Here is a 22194-nt window from a genome sequence, read left to right as displayed (position 1 = left end):
TAGGTGGGTGCATGTGTGTATGAATAAACCTAAAAATATTTCCCAACTCTGTGCATTAGTAGGGCCTAGAAGAAATGATTTCCCAGTAGCAATGAGCACACATAACACTCAGATCTTGGTTTCTAAATATTATTTTCCAATACAAAGAACCACAGCTCCTTGAAGTAATGGTTGATTCCAGGTTTGGGGAAGGAAAACATAAGATAAACCTAGAACATCTGTGGAACCAGAAAATAAGTAAGTGCTCAAAAAATTATGTGGGCATGGTAAAAGAACACAGGGGCCAACTTTAAAGGAGCTCCCAATGGTCAAATCTTAAAAAAAATTTTAGAAGTAAAAATAAATAATTATAGCAATATATGAAAACCCATAGACTAAAGTAAATATCACAAATCCATATTGATGTAGAACAACGACCGAATACATAAAAAATAGAGGAGGGGGGCAGGGAAGAGTTCTTCCCTATAGTTAAATTCTGATGAATAAGTGTAGAAAGTATCATGGAAATAGAAAACTATCATTAGGTAAACATCATAGTATTAATTTATGTAGGCAAGAATGATCAATGGGTACTAAAATTAGTGAGTAAATGTATGATAAGACAGACAATATTTGCATAGTCTCAAAGTATCTCTTCACAAAATATTTGTTAATTGAAAAGAGAAAAGTAGTAACTTTGTAGTGGAGAAGCCTGGCATACACCACCTTAACCAAAAGTGACCATATTTAACATTTGCTGAAATAAGACATATTGACTTCATGCACTCCTGATATGATCCACTAAAAGCACATACTATCATCGCTGTGTTATCTTTACCAAAATTGCATAACCCCAATCTCATCATTAAAGTATCAGACAAGCCAGACTGAGGACTTTTGTACAAAATTACAGCCTAGTTCTTCTCAAATGTGTCAAGGTTATGAAATACAAAGAAGGACTGAGGTACTCCCCCAGATTAGGGGGTTGGCATAGAGAAAAAGGAAACATGACAAAGAAATGCAATATGGAATCTTGAATTAGATTCTGAACTAGAAAAAAGAACATTAGTGGACAACTGGAAAAATTAAAATTATGGTCTTCAGACTAGTTAATAGTATTTACGTATTTCAAAGATTGTTACATGTATTAACGTTATAATAATGGTTATATAAGATGCTAACATTAGGAAATCAGGGTAAATAATATATAAGAACTCTGTACTATTTTTGAAAATTTCCTGCAAGTCTAAAATTACTTCAAAATAATAAATAAAATTTTGGGAAAAACTAAACAGAAACTTTTCCTAAGATTTAAAACTGGCAGCTAAACTTATGAAAATTTTTTTATCTTAAGTGACCAAACTGTAAACTGAAGTCACAATAAGATAACATCTCACACTCACTCAAGTGAATAAGATTTAAAAGAATGACAACTTCAAGTGTTGGTGATGATGGACAGTAATTGAAAATATCATATGTCACTGATATATATGGAGAGTGTGAAAAATTTCCACCTCTTTAGAAGACTCTTTGACAGTTCCTTATAAAATTAAGCAAAACATATCTTATAATCAAGCAAATTCCATTTTTAGGTAATTGCATAAAAGATTTGCTAACATATTCAAAATAGCTAAAAACTGGAAACAACCCAGATGTCCATCAACAGGAGAATGAATAAACAGATTGCAATATGCCTGTTCAATGGAATGTTACTCTATAACTAAACAGAAAAAAATTTAAACTTACTGATACGGGGAATAACATGGATAAATCTCAACATCATTATGATGAGTGGAAGAAGTCAGACATATACTGTGTGATTTCATTTAATTAATTGTGAGAACAGACAAAACTAATCTATGATGATAGAAATCAGAACATTGTCTCCTATGAGAATTAGGCTTAGCTGGAAGGATGCAGTAGGGGAGGTTCTCAAGTAATAAAAAATACTCTACCTCCTGAATAAGGTAGTAGTTACATGGGTATATACTTTTAAGAAAACTCATTGAATTACACTATTAAGATCTATGCATTTAACTATGAAAATTTTACCTGTGTAAAATTATATTTTTTAACACATCTTTATTGGAATATAATTGCTTTACAATGTTGTGTTAGTTTCTGCTGTATAACTAAGTGAATCAGCTATATGTATACATATATCCCCTCCCTCTTGCATCTTCCTCCCACCCTCCCTATCCCACCCCTTTAGGTGGTCACAAAGCACTGAGCTGATCTCCCTGTGCCATGCAGCTGCTTCCCACTAGACATCTATTTTACATTTGGTAGTGTATATATGTCCATGCCATTCTCATTTCATCCCAGCTTACCCTTCCTCCTCCCCGTGTCCTCAAGTCGGTTCTCTACATCTGCATCTTTATTCCTGTCCTGCCCCTGGGTTCATCAGAACCAGTAAAAGTACATTTTTTTAAAAAATAAGGAAGCTCATTACTGATATGAGCTGATCTGCTAGAAATATTAAAAATATTTACACATTACATAGATATATAACATAAAAGGAAGTACAGAACACTATAAAAGTATGTGTGTATATCTATGCATACACTCACACACATTTTGGGATGTGTGTGTGTATGTGTATATGTATGTCCAAAAGGAAACGCAAGAAACTGTAACATAGTTGTCTCCAGGAAAGGGAAATTGAGTGGTTATGGAAGACAGAATTGAAAAGATATATTACCTTTCACTGAAAATCACTTTTTCAATTTTGAATTTTGTAACATATATTATGATTTTAAAAATAAAATTTAAAAAATGCTTCCGGGGGAAAGCAGTGTTATGATTTCTCTAACTTATTTAAAAATACTTTAAAAATAACATGAAGTGAATATGGCAAAATGTGGTAGAACCTGGGTTACTGGTATTTGTAAAGTCACTGTTCTTTTCTCCTTATACTCTGTGTGAAGTTTTATAAAATTCAGAACAGAGAAAATCTTTCATTGCCAAGAACAAGTGAAAATCAGTGGATTACACATGTTTAAGAATTTATTAGGAAAAAACCACAGAGGAATACAGAAAAAATATATAAATAAATTAGAACATTAAAAAAAACAACACTGATAAATTATACCAAAGAGCTGATTGGGGAACAGGGGAATGGAGAACTAGTGATGATAAAAATCCATGAGTCAAACTCATTTCATTAAAAAAGACATAGCAGAAACAACCAAGACTGGAATGAAAACGGATATTAATTGAGACAAGAGAAATTAACAGAGTGATGAAAGAACACTTTGTATTACTTCATCCTACATACCGTGTTTGCAAATCTACTTGGACTGTGATTTTCTAGTAGAAAACAAGTTAAATATAAGACAATAAAACAAAAAATAAGCAATAACCGTAGAAAAAAGTGAGAACACTTTCTAGATAGTTAGCCTCAGTTCTACTCCAAACCACCAAAAACAAAGGAGAATTCAGGTGATTTAAATGATGTGTTCGCTTAACTGCTGATGTTAATGCCAAACCTTTTCAACCCATTCTAGAGCACAGAGTAAAAAGAAAATCCTTAAAATTATTTTAACACAACCAGAAAATCTAATATACAAACATGACAAAAACAGAACAAAAAAGAAAATTACAGATCAGTTTCATCTAAGTAGTACACCTGCAAAAATTCCAAATCAAATTAAGATACTCATAATTCAGTAGTAAATTTAAAAAGCAAAACTTCTTTTTAACCAAAATGAGTTTGCTGAATAAACAATAAAAGGAATATAAGGAAATTTCAATATTAAAAATGAATTATTTCACAATGATAAAAGTTTAAAGAATAATATAATTGTTTATGCAAAAAGCATTTGATTATATCTACCACTTGGTTTTGATTAAAATTCTTTAGAAATATATCAAAGGTAAGAGACTTTTCCTAACACAATACACAAGAATCTCAAATTTAAAATTAGCATCTTACTTTGATGACTGAGACTACTTACATCAAAATAACTTACCTATTGGAACTAAGACCTGATACCACCCCTAGCAGGGGTCTATAAACAAGATAGAACTGTAAACCAACAAATAAATTCAGTCTGTTCATCTAAGCAAATAGTTCTTCCATCATTGATAACTTATTATTCATATAGGGAAGTAGCTCATTCATCAGACAAAAATTTGATTATCTAAACTCACATCAAGGTCCTCATCTTACTCTTTCATCGACTTCAAACTATCGCAGGACAAATTTTGCCCACTCTTAACCAGTTCCCTGCCTTGAAAATCCTGCCTTAAACCACATCAACCCATCCCTCAAAGCCCTAATTTCCTGCTTTTGAAACACTACTAAACCTTGTCAAAGTGGTGTTTTCCCTTGCTGCAGTAGGTTTCTGAGAGTCTTTTTGCTTAATAGACCAGCAAAAACATGCTGGTCAAACCCAAGAAGTATCCATTAAAACCTAATTAAATCAATGGTGGGTAATATTTCCACAATTGTTTAAGTGCTCTGAAAGTATCAGTCAGTGAATTTTATCAACATAACTAAAATCCAGATCATTTGGAAGAGGAGAATCACAACTATCAGTATTTTCAAAGGATTTAGTACATAATTTGAAAAAAAATTCTGAAAAGCCATGAGAAAGAGTAAGGAGATCACTTACCCCCAAAACAAAACAAAACTTCCAGATATAGAAAAATTAGCAAGTAAGAAAATAAACTGAAAGAAGATACCCCCACCACAAAGTGAAAATATTAACAGTAATTAAAATTATTGAATAAAAAGAAAGACATACCTTGTTCTTGGATAGGAAGACTATTGTTAAAAACCAATTCTCCACTAAATTAATTTATTGAAGTTGATGAAATTGCAGTCTAAACTGTAATTTCTTCCAATGAGAAGACACATGAGACAGGAGGCAGAAGAAGAGACACACAGACCCACAGAACAAAAATGGAGCCAGTCACAGATGAGAATACAGCATATATGCAAGATGGCATTACAGATAAATGGGCAATTATTGGCAAATAATCGCAAGTAATGGCAAATAACTTGGCAACTTTAAGATTTGAAATAAAAAAACTTTCTCATGATTTAAGAATTTGAATTAAAAAACACAAAATAATTAGAAGTTAACATAGGTGGAGAGTTTTATGGGATCAGTGTAAATATCTTTCTAAAATGACATGAAACTCAGAAGCCATAGAAGCGAACATGGTTATACTTGGACACATAACAGTCATACACATTCTTATAACAAAAATGAAGTTTAAAAGTGTGTAAAAAATATCTGTAATGCTTGACAATCGAAAGCTTATTCCCCCAATAATAAATGAGCTCTCTGAAATTAGCAAGAGATTAAAACCTCCACCCACCCCCAAAATTGGATATAAAAAGAAAATTTAAAAATACAGATGGCTAATAAACATATGAAAAAATGATCACACTCAAAAATGAAAGAAATACAATTTAAGACAATAGTTTGGGCTATCACATTGGCAAAGATTTTAAATAGTCATAAAATTCATTATCTGTGAGGTTGTGGGAAAGCTGGCAATCTCATTCATTGCCATTTGAGGATAAAGTTGTTACCACATTTTAAAGGAAATCTTGTGATCATTTTCAAAATTTGAAATGTGCATATACTTAATCCCAGTATTTTCACTGCCGAGTAATTTATTATGATATAATAGACAAATGCAAATTATTGATATATAGGGAGGTTCATTGCACAGAAATTTGGTGCTAACATAAATATCTATGAATGAGAAATGCTTAAAACATTTAATTATATTTCATGTACAAAACAATCATGCAGTCATTCCACAAATGACACAGATATGTATTACTGAAACAGAAAAAGGTATTGAAAAAACTGTTAAATGAAATGCAATTTGAAGAATAATGTGTACAATATAGCTCCACTTTCAGAACCCCCCAAAATATCTTGTGTGTGTGTGTTTGTGTGTGTGTGCATCTATCCACTTAAAGAATGCACACAACTTATTTAATAGAGGATAACTCTAGGAGATAGAATTGGGAGAGAGGAGGGCACTTAATTTATATATTAGATATTTAGATATGCTTTGAATTTTTGAAAAAATTTTAATAGAACTTAATTTTTAAATTTACCACATGGCAAATGAAAATTATAAATGTATATTTATGGGAGCACTGAGCAATTCCATCATTCTGAGTTTCTTGTGCAATAATATTTCCTCTACTGAGGCTCCTGGGATTGAGTCAAGTGGAAGCAAGGGAAACAGTCACCATGCCCAAATTAAAGTCTCATCGATGATATCCCAACATGAGCATTTCTCAGTTAAGCATTTCTTATCTGCAGGAGGAATCCACTGCAACACAGGAAATAGAAGAGTTTCCATGCACAAAGAAGACTGTATCATTGTTTTGAAGAAGCTGATGGTAGAAGTAATGGTACCCACAGTAACAAATCCACCTCGTCTCTGTGGTCATCACCTGCAAGGACACAGTGGGGAAAATTGGCAAAGGTGAGGCACACATTTTCTAAGGAGCCTGTCAGGGGAGCTATGAAATCCTTGTACACTCTTCCTCTACATGTTCTGGAAAAAATCTACCCAGAATACACAGAGAAAACCACATTTTCAGCAACTGAGTGGCTGCTATGGCCAGAAAAGTGACTTTAAGACTTCCTAAAGGATGCAAAACACTGGTGATACATTTTTCTCCTTTGCTTGGCCAAAAAATGATGGAGATCTCCAACTATCTCAGATATTTATCTGTCTCTTCCCCTCTGAATTTGGCTCTTTAAAGTTCTAGGTCACTCATTCATTGACTCAATTATTTCAGGCAAAACTACTTGTCTACCTTCCAGTCTAATAATTATTGAGAATCTATTACATCTCATGCATATAATAATTCTCTGATAACACAATGGATCCAGCCAAGGAGTTTAGTTTGTTGGATAAGAAAAGTTAAGGAAATCTTTCATATTAACAGTAAATGTACTAACTGAGATGTAGAAAACTATGAAGATATACAAGAAAAGTTGTATCTCTTTTTTTCCCCCCACATCTTTATTGTAGTATAAATGTTTTACAATGTTGTGTTAGTTTCTGCTGTACAACAAAGTGAATCAGCTATATGTATACATATATCCCCCTATCCCCTCCCTCTTGAGCCTCCCTCCCACCCTCCCTATCCCATCTCTCTAGGTCATCACAAAGTACCAAGATGATCTCCCTGTGCTATGCAGTAGCTTCCCATTAGCCATCCATTTTACATTTGGTAGTGTATATACATCAATGCTACTCTCTCACTTCATCCCAGCTTCCCCTTCCCCCCCATTCCGTGCCCTCAAGTCTGTTCTCTACATCTGCATCTTTATTCCTGCCCTGCCACTAGGTCCATCAGTACTGCTTTTTAAAACTCAATATATATGCATTAGCATATGGTGTTTCTTTTTCTCTTTCTGACTTACTTTACTCTGTATGACAGATTCTAGGTCCATCCACCTCATTACAAATAACTCAGTTTCGTTTCCTTTTATGGCTGAGTAATATTCCATTGTATATATGTGCCACATTTTCTTTACCCATTCATCTGTCGCTGGACACTTAGGTTGCTTCCATGTCCTGGCTATTGTAAATAGTGCTGCAGTGAACATTGTGGTACATGTCTCTTTTTGAATTATGGTTTTCTCAGGGTATATACCCAGTAGTGGGATTGCTGGGTCATATGGTGGTTCTATTTTTAGTTTTTTAAGGAACCTTCATACTGTTCTCCATAGTGGCTGTATCAATTTACATTCCCACCAACAGTGAAGGAGGGTTCCCTTTTCTCCACACCCTCTCCAGCATTTATTGTTTGTAGATTTTTTTGATGATGGCCATTCTGACCGGTGTGAGGTGATACCTCAAAATGGATGAAAGACCTAAATGTAAGGCCAGACACTATAAAACGCTTAGAGGAAAACATAGCCAGAACACTCTATGACATAAATCACAGCAAGATCCTTTTTGAACCACCTCCTAGAGTAAGGGAAATAAAAACAAAAATAAAAAATGGGACCCAATGAAACTTAAAAGCTTTTGCATAGCAAAGGAAACCATAAACAAGACGAAAAGACAACCCTCAGAATGGGACAAAATATTTGCAAATGAAGCAACTGACAAAGGATTAATCTCCAAAATATACAAGCAGCTCATGCAGCTCAATATCACAAAAACAAACAACCCAGTCCAAAAATGGGCAGAAAATCTAAATAGACATTTCTCCAAAGAAGACATACAGATGGCCAACAAATGCATGAAAAGATGCTCAACATCACTAATCATTAGAGAAATGCAAATCAAAACCACAGTGAGGTATCACCTCACACAGGTCAGAAGTTATATCTCTTAACTCATTATACAATCTGGCCTTTCAATTAGAATGTAACCACAAGTCATCAATCTTCAGAAAATTAATGTCTAACTTTCTACCCAGATGTGGTTGCTACTAGAAAGCGAGGATTATTCTGACAAAAACCTTACCTTCAGAGGGTAGCCCTTGGACAACAGGTAGGTGAATAGGCTCTGTCTGAAGAATCTTGCTTCAGGGATTTACTGGTATCATTCATTCCCAAAAGAGTTCCCAAGAAGTCATCTTCTGAGGGGGGGGGGCGGGGAGAAAAGAAAAGAAACACCACTTCCAGTGAAAAAGGCAATTCAGCTGGAAGCTGGGAAGTCACCGTTCGGTACTCTCCCAGATTGATTTAATTTGGAAGCTGCTTTCTACTCCGTTACGCAGCTCTGAAATTATACCTAGCTAGCTGCTCATAATTCTATACATCTCAATATCAACACCTTGTATCAGAACCTTTCTCTCTTGTACATTTCCAAAGCTGACTGGATTGCCTGGATCCTGCTGAAAATTGTTTCTTTTTTATCATTTATTTTTTTCTGCTTAGTTGGCCAGGTTATTTATAAAATCACTCTATATCATCTATTCATATATCTATTCTCAATAAAATTTTATTGAAATCCTACTCTATGTCTGACAGCCCATTAAGCACTTGTGTCACAAAAATGAATCTAAAAACATCAGGCCATAAGAAATTAAAACCCCATTTGATGAATCAGTCATACAAATAAAGAGCTGAGAAGTAACTTAGTAAATGGTCCTATAGAGGTAAATTTAGTTTTAGGATAGAATAGTTGAGGAAAGACCCCCATTTAGGAAGACCTGTTATGACCCAAAGCTGTAACTTCCAATTACTATTCTCACGCTCATCTGGATCTTGGATTGGTTTTTAATGCTATTTAGCTACAACCAAATGTCATCAAACTTAAGAAGAGCAAGATCTATCAATGCCTATCCACCTGAGGCCTTTTTCTAATAAACATGCAGTTCCCTGCCTGTATAGTCATACCTGTGAGGGTGTCCAAAGGACCACAGGTGGGAAGGGAGAGCACTGGCTTAGAAGTAAGTTGTCACCTCCTTCTCTAGAACTGACATTCAAAGGTTAAGGCAAAAGCATAGACAGTTTCCCTTTCCTTCTAGGCTCTATCACCTGACAGGAAAAAAAAAAAAGAGGAAAAATAACAGTTTAAGAAAGAGTATATGCAGATATAAATGCACCTATGTGTACATATAAACTGTACACAAACACACATGCATGTAATCTAATTTAACAATAAAACATTCATAAAATGTGGGTATCCTGTGCTACACACAGACTGGGCAGGGTGGATGTCGCTAAGTCCTTTGTGTGCTATGTGCACAACCTTCAGACATGCACTGCTCTCTTTTCCCCCTGAGGTCCAATAGACACAGAGAGTATCTGACCAATAATTATGTTAGCAAGGGAAAATATTCCCATTCCATTAAGACTAAATGTTAGAAAACAATTTTTTTTACTATTATGTACAGATCAATGAAAACATGGTTTCTCTGTTACAACCTGCTGAAGTCCAACAGACGCTCCCAACAATTCCAATGGCAAAAGAAAATTGTTTCTAGTTTGTCAATTATCATAAAACCATCTTTAGAAAAAATATGCCTGTCAATAATATCCAAATACCTAGAAACACTGGATTAAGCTAAATTACTCTTTTTAAAAAAATAGTCTAAAATTTGCCCCAGAACAATAATCTAGTGAAAAGGTACAGTTCTGTGCAATAATCAGAAGTGTACTAACTATTCTTCATCTAAAACATATACATAAATACAATATTTTAATATATGATTTTTAAGCAATCTCAATATAACTATAGATGTGACAAAATGAAGAACACATTTGATTACTATGCTCAGATTATCTTCAAAAATGCAGAGAACAATGGCTTACATGTGATTTACTGATCTCAACTTTGCTGATCACCCGATGAACAAATGAAAAACTGTATCTATCTTAAAGTGATGTCTGAATACTCTTTCTGAAGTCATCTGCGGAACACTATATCACACATTTTATCAAATGTATTTACAGGTTTTCTTCTATTATCATGTTAACCATTAAAATATATTGAAATACTAGATTTATGTAAAGGAGTAAAATTTTAACTTCTATATTAAAGTTAAGCAAAAAACATACACTTGTTAAAACATGCATTGGTCTTCTGAATATAAACATATTGATACAAGGCCACTGTCTTATTTCATTTTCTTGCTTCCTGACAAGTCAATAAACAAATTTAGAAATATTTATCATAATGTGATAGCTTATAATTCTACTTTCCAACATAGTTTTCCAAAATAATCTTACCTAAAATTTCAACAACTTTTTAAAGATGTTATTTTTATAATAACTATATCTCTTACCATATAGTGACATACATGTAATAACTCTAGATAACTTGTGTCCAATAGAACTTTTGTTTCTGCTAAACAAAGGTCTGGAAATCTTAGGGGTGAGAAAAAGCATATCATTGTGCATATGTTATTGCACAATGGCTATTGCAATAGCCATTGGTCTCAGACACAGCAAATTTAGTCGTAAATATTCCTGCTGGAAAATATATAGATGTGGACTTTGAGTTTTCTGAAAGTTCCAATAGAAGATAAGCAGCCATTGCCTTCAAAGAAACCTACACAGACACACTTCTTCAGAAAATATTTAAGACCTAAGTTAAGATAATGTATTGAGGAAGAGAAGGATATTAAGTGCCTCTAATGGAAAAAGAAACACAACCTTCTAAAATCACTGTCTCTGTAAAACCTGCTACTACTAAGGAAATCTTGGCAAATGGTAGCAAGTGCTCTGGCTTACATCACACCTGTTTTTTATATAGTTGGATGGCAGAAACATGTTCAACAGTGTTTCACAACCTTTTTTTCCCATCACCTGCCTGGATATCCTTCTTAGACATTTTCTCCTAGTTTTCAACACTGCCCCCAAATTTTAGTACCACAGATATGCTGTATATCTGCTTATGTACTATGGTTGTTTGGAGGACAATGAACCACTGTAATATTTAAGATTTCTTTTGATTCCCAAGAACCAATTTTTCACCTCAGGAGGATGACATCGACTATGTTGAGAATACACTGTGAATACTTGTTAATTTGAGAAAAATAACTAAACAGGTAAGGAGCTCATAGAGTGTTCCATTCTGTCATGAACTGTGTTTGAGGCAGTTTCCCATTCTCTTCAAATGGTCACTCAACAGGACACACTGCTGAGGTTTCAGGGACCTTCTCTCAATCATATACCTCATTTTGGCCCAACATCATCTTCATTCCTAAAAAGGAAGGAACTATTCAAGCACTCTAAATGTCCAATGCCTTTATGCTTTGAGCTAAGCACAGAAGTGTCAAAAATCCTAGAATCTACAGGAATGGAAACCATGGAGAACTCACCATATTATTAATGTATGTATCTGATGTTATAACAAGGGTCCTCCCAAAAGAGATTAAACTATTGACAAGCAAAACAAAACGAACAAATAAACAAAAACAAATTAAAAAAACCACTGACTAGCAACAGGTAAATCTGAATGATAGCGTATTGTCAATGAATCTTCTGGAAACTTCACAGAGATCAGCACTGATACTGATAGTAATGCAAACCTAATATCAATGGCATGTTACTGAGTTTAAAGTGCAACTAGAACATTGCTTTCCTCCACAGCCACCTCCTCTCAAGAAAACACAATGAGACAAATAGTAGCATTCCTCCAACCAATCTAGCTTTCAGTTAAATGGGTTTTCCCTATAGCTAATCTGGGTTTTACTTTTATGTCATTGATCTTTGCTCAGAAATTTATTATTTACTCCCTTTTACTTGATTTGGGTTTAATTCTCTAGTTTAGTCTTTTTCTTGCTTCTTAGGGTTAAAGCTTAGATTATTTGTTTGATATTTTTCCTCTTTTCTGATATAATCATTTAAAACTATAAATTTCCCCCTAGGCATGTCTTTAGTTGTATCTGACTCAGTTCTAAATGTTTTCTTTTATAATTTTGTCTTTGACCATGGGTTCTTGTAAAAGATGTTAATTTCCAAATATTTAGTAATAAGCCAGATTGACTTGTTTGATTTCTAATTTAATTTCTTCTGTGGTCACAGAACATACTCTACACAATTTCAATCTTTTAAAATTCACTGAGTTCAGTTTTATAACTTAGCATATGACCTATGTCAGAAAATGTTCCAGATGTGTTTGAAAATAATTTGTGCTCTGCTATTGTTAGGTAGAGTGTTCTATATATGTCAGGTCAAGTTGGTTGATAAGATTGCTCAAGTATGCTATAACCACACTGATTCTCTATATTGGTCTATCAATTATTAAGAAGAGGGTACTGAAGAGCCCAGATGTTACTGCTTAATTGCCTATTTATCCTTTTGATTAGGTTGGGTTTTGCTTTATGTAATCTGAGACACTATTACTTGATGATTATGTAATTAAACCTTCTATCATATAATATCCTTCTTAATTTCTAGTAATAGTTTACCATAAAGGCTATTTTCTCTGATGTCAGTATAGCCACTCTTGCTCTCTTCTGGGTATTCTCTGCATGATATAATTACTAATCCTTTATCTTCATACAGTTTGTGTTTTTTGTTCTGAAGTATCTCTTTTATAAACAATGTATACCTGTTTAATTTTCTTTCGTTTTTTTTTTTTTTTTTTTTTTTTGCGGTACGTGGGCCTCTCACTGTTGTGGCCTCCCCGTTGCGGAGCACAGCCTCTGGATGTGCAGGCTCAGCGGCCATGGCTCATGGGCCCTGCCGCTCCGCAGCATGTGGGATCTTCCTGGACCAGGGCATGAACCCGTGTCCCCTGCATCGGCAGGCGGACTCTCAACCACTGCACCACCAGGGAAGCCCTGTTTAATTTTTTAAATTAAATCTCCCAGTTTCTGTCTTTTAAATTTAATATAATGGTCATGTGGTTGGATTTATGCCTGCCATTTTCCTATCTGTTTTCTAGATGTCATATCATTTTGGTTTCTCTGTTCATTCTTAGCTGCCTTGTTTGTATTAAATAGATACTTCTTATTGTACTATTTTAATTCTTTGGTAGTTCTTTTAATGCTTTTGAGTTATTTGCTTAGTACTGACCCTAGGGTTTACAAATGCACCTTAAATTATCACAATCTACTTCAGAGTAACACTAATTTTGTTATATGTCCTTTTATATATCTTGAACTCAGTTTCAGAGAAGTGATTCTGTCACTTATTTTGTCCAGATTTTCCAACATATCAATTATTGAAGCCATCATTGGCCCCAGCATGTTTATAAAGCAATTGTGAGCCTGAGATAGGTGACAGACACGGAACAATAAGGATCCCATCACCACTGGATACACAGTCCATGCTGCTAAGTCATGGAGACCAGCAAACCCAGTCAGCGATCCAGTTCCATGTCTGACTAATGCAGATAGACTCTCAGTGTCATTGGAACATTGCAAGTCCCTAAAAGAATATCAGTATCCTCAGGACAAAATGCTTACCTTTGTGAGAATTCACACAGGCCTTTGATGATGGGAAGTAGAATTATTCCCAACACTTTCCTTCATGTCTCATCTCACGGGGAAGGGATAAACTTATCCTTATGAAACCCAGTTTTTGGAACATGTCAACCTGTGGGAAAGATAAATGTGCATCTAGATGAGAAGTAGGATGAGTCCATTTGTCAACTATATACAAGACAGGAGCGTTCACTATGTATATGCATAGTGTAATCCATATTATCATTCTACTGAGATGTTTCTGAAATTATTCAAAAGACAGATAGTGCAAAAATTGGGGGTGGAAAAGTGCCTCATATGACTCACCAGATTATTAATGCCTCACACTCTTTGGATTAACAGACACCTCACAAAAGCAATAAAATTCTAAATTGCTTAGTAAAATATTCTAGGAACATACATTTATTAAAATTGGATATTACATATGGAAGGCATTGTTTTGATTTTTCCCAGAGAATGGAGCTAGTGCAAGTGACAAAAACAGCACTTCTTTGGTGTGGCAGTGAGAATTACAAGCAGCAAAATATCCCTTCTCTCTAACATCACTTCCAATCTGCAAAGCACAAGGAAAATTAGGGAGCTGAGAAAGAAAACTTTCCTAATGTAATATTTAGTAACAAGTTGTTATAAGGAATACATCAAAGATATTCAGTGGCAATCAATATGACAAGAATGCAGCTGCATGGCACAGGGATATTGGCTCGGTGCTTTGTGACTGCCGGGAGGGTGGGAGGGAGGGAGACGTAAGAGGGAAGACATATGGGAACATATGTTTATGTATGACTGATTCACTTTGTTATAAAGCAGAAACTAACACACCATTGTAAAGCAATTATACCCCAATAAAGATGTTAAAAAAAATATGACAAGAACTATAAATGCTCATTCCTTGGAACATATTAATTTAGAAATATTTGTTCTAAGACATTTGTCTCAAAGTTTCCTCAGTGTACCCACCAGAACTTCATTCATTATAACTAGGATCTTTCTTTAAACACATTAGAAATCCATTGGGGGTATATAAAAGTGTATAAGGAAATCCATGTAAAACAAACAAACAAACACAAGAACTGGAAATTTAATCATTTAACATCTGAAAATGTTTAATGCAGTATATAGTTGAAGCCAGTACTTGTGTGTTGCTCTTTTGGTTGATGAGAAAAACAAAAAACAAAGAAACAATAATTCAATCCTAGTGACTGGTTGGCAAGCAAATTAAAATATATTGTGAAGGTCTCACATATAGTACCTACTTTTTAATTATCATATATTTGTTTCACTTACTAGGGAAAAGTAAAAATCCATAATCTGTATTTTGACCACCTATAAATAGCACTCAAGAGAGGACTCCAGTAGCTCAGACAACTGTGTGAATGGCTCAAGTGTAGGTACAACCATTTCTAGAATCTTCAGTGCTCATGTGCTAGTTCCCCAGGGTCTGTTTACTACAAGTGTATTTATGCTGCCAGCTAAAGACTCAAAGGGTTGCAATTTCACCTGACAATTAGATATGAATAGACACTGTACAGTTCAGTTCCTCTAATGCATGCAAGCAGCTTAGCCTGATACCACATGAATGAAATCACTGATCTCCACCCTGCAAATATTTTGCTTAGGGTGGGTATCTATGCTAGACCTCAGTTTCACAGAAGTGATTGTGTAACTCATTTTGTTCAGATTTTTAAATGAGATCAATTATTATAGCAATCATTGATACACATGAGTTTCTAAAATAGGGCACTGCTCACCTCAGAAAGTGAAAGAGACTCTGAAGTTCATCACTTATCTACTCTACTCAGTTATGGAGACCAGACCCCACATCAGTGATCCAGGCTTCACAGCTGACTATCATAGACAGTGCCTATGGTAATTGGAATATTATATAATCCTTAGAAGGAAGGTCAATATTTTAGGGACAAATGCTTACTGACTTGAGAATTCCCACTGGCCTCTTAGGATGGGCCTTTCCTTCATGTTGCATCTCAAGGGGAAGGAATAAACATTTTCATAGGAAACCTGAGCTCTATCCTTGTTACCCTGTGGGAGTAGAATAAAAATGTGGAAAGATTAGAAGTAAACCTGTCCATTGGCCGGTCAGGCATAAGACAGTAGGGTTCAATAATGTACCCTCCTATTAAATAAGCTAATGCATTGCTCTGCTAGGGTGTTTCCAGTGTTATTCCAACAACATTAATTGTATTAGGCTCTCTGGCCTCCATAAGAGCAAATATTGTCCAACATTTTCTGCCAGACAAATTAAATGTGAAATCAGACTGTCGGAATGTGCTTAAAGTTCCAGGAAAATGTTGGCCTGGTGAACAATTCAACCACAACAATGCATATAATACATATATATTCTGTAAATTAAACCTCAGAATTATTTTATCCTCAAAGATGACCCAATGGATTGGGGAGGAGAAAACTGCCATGATAGGGAAATAAAGAACAGTTGTCTAAAAATCACTTATAGCACTAAACTTGCTTGAGCTCAGGAACCTGGCAATTTGCAGAGGATGCACAGTTACTCTACGCCTGATTCTACATGGTATGGTCACAGCAATGCAGGCAGGACTCACACAGGCACAATAAATACCGACATGTGACTAGAGAGGTTGGGAGGGTGCAGAGAGGAAAAGTCAAACACTGAGCCCTCTCACCATGAAATACTTCCCATCCTATTGTCAGGGTGGTGCTCACCAGGCCACACTGCTGAGGATTCAGTACATTTGGTCAAGCACACCCCTCAGTAGAAACAGTTTCTCTCTGCCACACTGGTGAGGAATGGCTTTACTTTCATCTCCATGCTTAATTCCTGTATGAGGCATTAGTAGGAAGACTGAGAAAATGCAAAAATTCTGGAAAAGAACAGAAAGAAGCCTCAAAGAATCACCAGATTATTAAGTCCTCACACTGTTTGAATTGACAGACTCTACAAAACACCAATTAAATTCTTAATTACTTAAAAAATAATAACTCAGGAAAAATTATAAAAGATTAGATGTTACCTTGAGAGTGCATCATTGGATTTCTTCTTAGATAAGGAGCTGGCAGAAGTGACAAAACCAGCTCTTCTTTGGTGGGGTGGTAAGAATTCCATGCAATTCCAATATTACTTCCAACCTACAAACCACAGAGGAAATTAGAGGAGTTGAGAAAGAAAACCTTCCAAGTTGAATATTAATTGATAAGAGGTTATAAGGAATTAATTACATATATTTGCTGACCACCTGTATGATAAGAATAAAAATAGCATTGTTCCATGGAACAGGAACGTATAGAAAGTCATTTGTTCTAAGACCTGGTCAAAATTTCTCCAAAGGACCCTTAGAATCACTCATTAAAACTGGGATCTCCCTTAAAACACATGTGAAACAGACTGAAGGAATATGAATATTAACCAATAAAATGCCAAGACCTGGAAATGCAATAATTTTACAATTAAAAATATTTAGTGCAGCATATACTTGACTCCATCACTCAAACGTCTAGAAAAGTTCTCTTTGGGTGAGAAGAAAAATAACTGTATGAATTTTTGTGACTGAGTTAACAATCAAATCAAAACATGCCCTAAGATATTCCTGTAAACACAAACTACTTTTAAATTTCCATATATTTGCTTTATCTAAAAAAATTGACAAGTAAAGACATAATATCTTTTGAACTGACTACGTAATTGACCTCAATAGACTACTGCTCACTCACAAGATTGTAGCATCTAAGGAAATCTTGTGAATGGCTCAAGGGTAGACAAAATCATATATCCTTGGCCTCACTACTAATGTGCTGATTCTCCAGAGTCTGATTACTATTAGTGAATGGATGTTGTCAGCCAAGCACTCTAAGAGTTTCCACGTCGTCCCTAAACCAGACATTTATAGATCTCTGTACAGCTCATTTCCCTTAATGTATGCAATCATGTGAGCTTTCAAACACTTCAGTCCTGGATGGTACCTCTACTAGACCAATTGAGCTCCCTCCACATTTTTTGCCTAGCATGGTCCCTGGGAGGGACCTCAGCTGACAAATGATTTTGTCACTCAGTTTGTTCATATTCCAATGAGAAACATATGTGAAGTTATCATTAATCCAGGCACATTAGTAAAAGGGACTTTGATCCTGAGATATGTGGCAGTCACTGAGCACTCAGGGATCTGACACCCTCAGACACATTGACCCACAGTATTCAATAATGCAGACCAGCCATCACAGTATATAACAGTCCCATGACTGACTAGCACAGCCAGAGTCTCATTGTCGTATGAGTGTTACAATGTCCTAAGAGGAATGTCAGTATTTTCAGGATGAAATGCTTACTGATGTTACAATTCCCACTGGCATTTGAGGATGAGATGGTAAAATGATTTTCAATACTTTCCTTCATGTCACCTCTCAAGAAGAGGGATAAACTCTTTCATATTAAACTCAACCAGTGGTCCATATCTGTGGAACTAGAGTAAAAATATGGAAAAATGAGATGTATATATGTCTATTTGTCAAACATGCAAAAGACAAGCAGATTTATTATGTACCTTCATATTAAATATACACATATTACTTTACTAGAATGTTTCTGATGTTATTCAAAGGGAGAAAGCACAAAAACCTTGGAAATAAAGGAGACAAAATATTGGACCTCACCAGATAATTAATAACACATTATTTGGATTAACAGATACTTCACAAAACCAATTATCTACCTGATTACAAAAAATATAATAAAAATAAGCCATAAAAAGAAAATTTGTTTAAAATTTGTTATTACCTTTGGAGTTCATTATTTTGTTCCATCCCAGGAGAGGGAACAGGTGAAAGCAACAAAATCAGCACTTTTTTATGGTGGTGAGTATTCCATGCAATTCCAAAGTCACTTCCATCTTTCAAAGCACAGAGGAAATAAAGGAAGTTGTGAAATAAAACCTTCCCAATTGAATGTCAATTGATAAAAAGTAATAAGGAATTAACCACAGATATTCACTTGACCATCTATATAATGAGAAAAAATTATGTTTGTTCCTTGGAAAAGGGTAGAATAGAAAATCAATTTTTCAAAGACATTCATCTCAAAGTTGACCCAAAATTCCCCCTATTACTTACTAAAAGTACAACATCTCTTTAAACATATAAACCCATTGAAGGAATATGAATATTCGCTGATGATATCCACATAAAATTCCAAGAATTAGAAATTTAATCATTTCATGTTAAAAATGTTTAATGAAATATCTAAATTTAATCCATCATCAAATATCTAGGAAATTTCTCCCTGAGTGACAAGAAAAAGAAAAAAACATATTCTACTCTTTGAATTGATAGGTTAGCAAGCAAATTAAAACATGATATAAGATAATCTCACTAATGCAATCAACTCTTCTATTTTCCCATATTTCTTTCACTTAAGAGATAAATGACAAGCAAAAACTAATAATTTCTTTCTAATTGGCTATCTAATAGACCAAAACACGCTGATCTTCACAAAAGACTGCAACATTTAAGGAAACTGTGAGAATGTCCTAGTGTAAGCACAACCATTTCATGTGCTGATTCTCCACTGTTTGTTTACTATGGGTGTAAAGATACTGCCTGTCAAGCACTCAGAGTTGTCATTCCACAATGGTTATTTATAATTTCTGTACAATTCATTTCCTCTAGCATACGCCAGCATCTTAGTTTTCTAATATCATAGTCCTTTTATGGGGGATACTACTAGCTGACCAAACTGAATCCTCTACATTTTTGCCTAAAGTGGTCTCTTATGCTGGATCTCAGTTCACATAAGTGATTTTGTCACTCATTTTGTTCAGATTCCAACGAGATCCATTTTTGAAGTCATCATCAATCCAGGCACATTTGTGAAAGAGACCTTGATCCTGAGATATGTGGCAGACACTGAGCTCTCAGGACTCCATCTCCCTGTGACACAGTGGCCCACACTTTTATACAAAACTGAGTTCTTGGTCCATGTCGATATGCTGGCATAGAGTAAAATTATGGAAAGATGAGAAGTATATGTGTCCACCTGTTAACCACGCAGAACACAAGATGTTTACTATGCACAAGTATACAAAAATACTATTTCTCTAGTAGGATCTTCTGATGTTATGCAAAATGGAGGAAGCATTAAAATCCTGGGAAAAAAGTACACAGAAACCTCAGATGACCCAGACTATTAAAAGTCTCACATGTTCAGATTAACAGACTCCAAAAGACCATCTGTAATCTTGCTCGCTAAAAACACATACTAACCCAGGAAAATACATTTATTAAAAGTTGCAATGTTACCTCTGGAGTGCATTGTTGTGATTATTTATGCAGAAGGGAGCTGGTATGAATGAGAAAATCAGCAGTTCCTTGAAGAAGTGGGAGGAATTCCATCCAACTTCAATATCACCTCTAATCTACTGAATATATTGGGAAATTAGGGAATTTGACAAACCAAACCATCATAATTGAAAGTTTACTAACTAATAACAGATTATAAGGAATAAACCATAGATATTCCCTTGACTATCTGTATAAGAAGAAAAATAATGCTCACTACTTGGATCAGGGTAACACTGAAAGTTGTAAGGCCTTGGTCTCAAAGTTTCCCCAAAGCCTTCACTCAGCAGCAGGCATTAATACTAGGATCTCCCCTTCAACACTATGAAACCCACTAACACAATATGAATACTGGGCAATGAAATCTACCTAAAATATACGTAATTGGAAATGTAATAATTTTTAATTAAATATGTTTAATACAGCATCTATTTGGATCCATAACATAAATGTCTAGAAAATTCCTCTTTGGGTGACAGGGAAAAAAACTCTTCTAATACTTGTGACTTGGTCAGCAAGGAAATTAAAATGTTCTGGAAGACATTTTGACAAATAGAAACTGCTCTTAAATTTCTATGTTTTTCTTTTACTTTAAGAGATAAATAAACACTCATATATTCTGCCTTGAATACCTAATTGACTTCACTCTGAAGACTAAGGCACCTAAGAAGAATGTGTGAATAGCTCATGGGTAGACATAACCATTTACCACCAGCCTCTCTACTCCTATGCTGGTTCTCCAGGATCTGGTTACTATGAATGCATGGAAACTGCCAGCCAAGCATTCAAAGAGTTGCCATGTCATCCCTAAGTCAGATATTTATAGACCTCTGTGAAATTCAATTCCTTTAATGTATGCAATCAGGATAGCATTCAATTACTATGGACCCTATAGGTACCACTAGCTGACCAAACTGAGCTCTACCCCAACATTTTTGCCTAGCATGGTCTCTTCTGCTGGACCTCAGTTCACATCAGTGATTTTGTCACTAATTTTGTTCAGATTCCAACAATATCCATTTTTGAAGTCATCATCGATCCAGGCACATTTGTGAAAGAGACCTTGATCCTTAGATATGTGGCAGACACTGAGCTCTCAGGACTCCGTCTCCCTGGGATGGAGTATTTTCAGGAAAAAGTACAGTAGAATTCCCACTGGCCCTTGAGGATGGAAGGCAGAATTATTCCTAATATTTTTCTTCATGGCACATATCAAGGAGTAGGAAGAAACTCGTCCATATGAAACCTAGTTTTTGGTCCATATCTACTTGTGGGAAAGTATAAATGTGAAAAGGTGAAAGGTATACATGTCTATTTGTCAAAATTGCATAAGACAAGAAGATGTGCTATGTATCTTTATGGAAAATCTCCTAATTTATTACTCCTTTAGGATGTTTCTGGTTAAAGTAAAGCATAAAATCTTAAAAATAAAGGAGACTGAAGCCTCAGATGCCTCAACAGATTATTAAAGCTAGTAGAGTTGTTTGTATTAACTGATTATTCAACAACTCAATACAATTTTTGATTACTTAAAAAATAATAAAAATAATCCAGAAAAGTAAATTTACTAAAATTGGATGTTACCCTAGGAGTGCATTGTTTTGTTACTTCCCAGTTAAGAGAGCTGGCACAAGTGACAAAATCGGTACATCAGTGGTGTGGTGATGACATTCATGGAATTCTAATGTTATGGTCAATATAAAAAGTACACAGGAAATTAGGGAAATTGCAAAACAAAGTTTTCCTAATGGAATATTCAGCTGTAAGAAGTTATAAGTATTCATAATAGATATTCCTTGAATCATGAGATGACAAGAACAATTATGCTCACAACTTTGATCACAGTAGAACAGATATAATTTTTTCTAAGATATTTGTCTCAAAGTTTCCCCAAAACAGTCACTGCAAAATCATTTACTGTAACTAGGATGTCTCTTTAAACACATTAGAAACCCATTGAGAATATATGAAAGGGGCCAATGATATCCATGTAAAAATCTAAGAATTTGAAG

General features: G+C 34.9%; 1 long non-coding RNA gene and 4 pseudogenes across 1 annotated transcript in view; all 5 read right to left on the bottom strand.

Moving 5' to 3' along the window:
• Positions 1-2973: 2973 nt before the first annotated feature.
• Positions 2974-22194, bottom strand: part of LOC109551790 (uncharacterized) — a 38357-nt gene continuing 19136 nt past the window's right edge. Inside the window, exons 7-16 of the long non-coding RNA XR_012330241.1 lie at positions 20144-21343; positions 18627-18738; positions 18179-18312; positions 16870-16984; positions 16522-16719; positions 15792-15901; positions 13847-13976; positions 9324-9464; positions 8446-8560; positions 2974-6409 (exon numbers count right to left, since the gene is read on the bottom strand). This is a non-coding gene — a long non-coding RNA (uncharacterized lncRNA). The remainder of the gene's footprint in view (positions 6410-8445; positions 8561-9323; positions 9465-13846; positions 13977-15791; positions 15902-16521; positions 16720-16869; positions 16985-18178; positions 18313-18626; positions 18739-20143; positions 21344-22194) is intronic.
• On the bottom strand, positions 15497-15581 carry LOC117311387 (small nucleolar RNA SNORD116; annotated as a pseudogene).
• LOC117311386 (small nucleolar RNA SNORD116) lies at positions 17873-17952 on the bottom strand (annotated as a pseudogene).
• On the bottom strand, positions 19622-19703 carry LOC117311384 (small nucleolar RNA SNORD116; annotated as a pseudogene).
• On the bottom strand, positions 21142-21223 carry LOC117311385 (small nucleolar RNA SNORD116; annotated as a pseudogene).

This window comes from Tursiops truncatus, chromosome 2, assembly GCF_011762595.2.
Source record: "Tursiops truncatus isolate mTurTru1 chromosome 2, mTurTru1.mat.Y, whole genome shotgun sequence".
NCBI classification, from domain to species: Eukaryota; Metazoa; Chordata; class Mammalia; order Artiodactyla; family Delphinidae; genus Tursiops; species Tursiops truncatus.
This window is presented reverse-complemented; position numbering and strand designations above follow the sequence as displayed.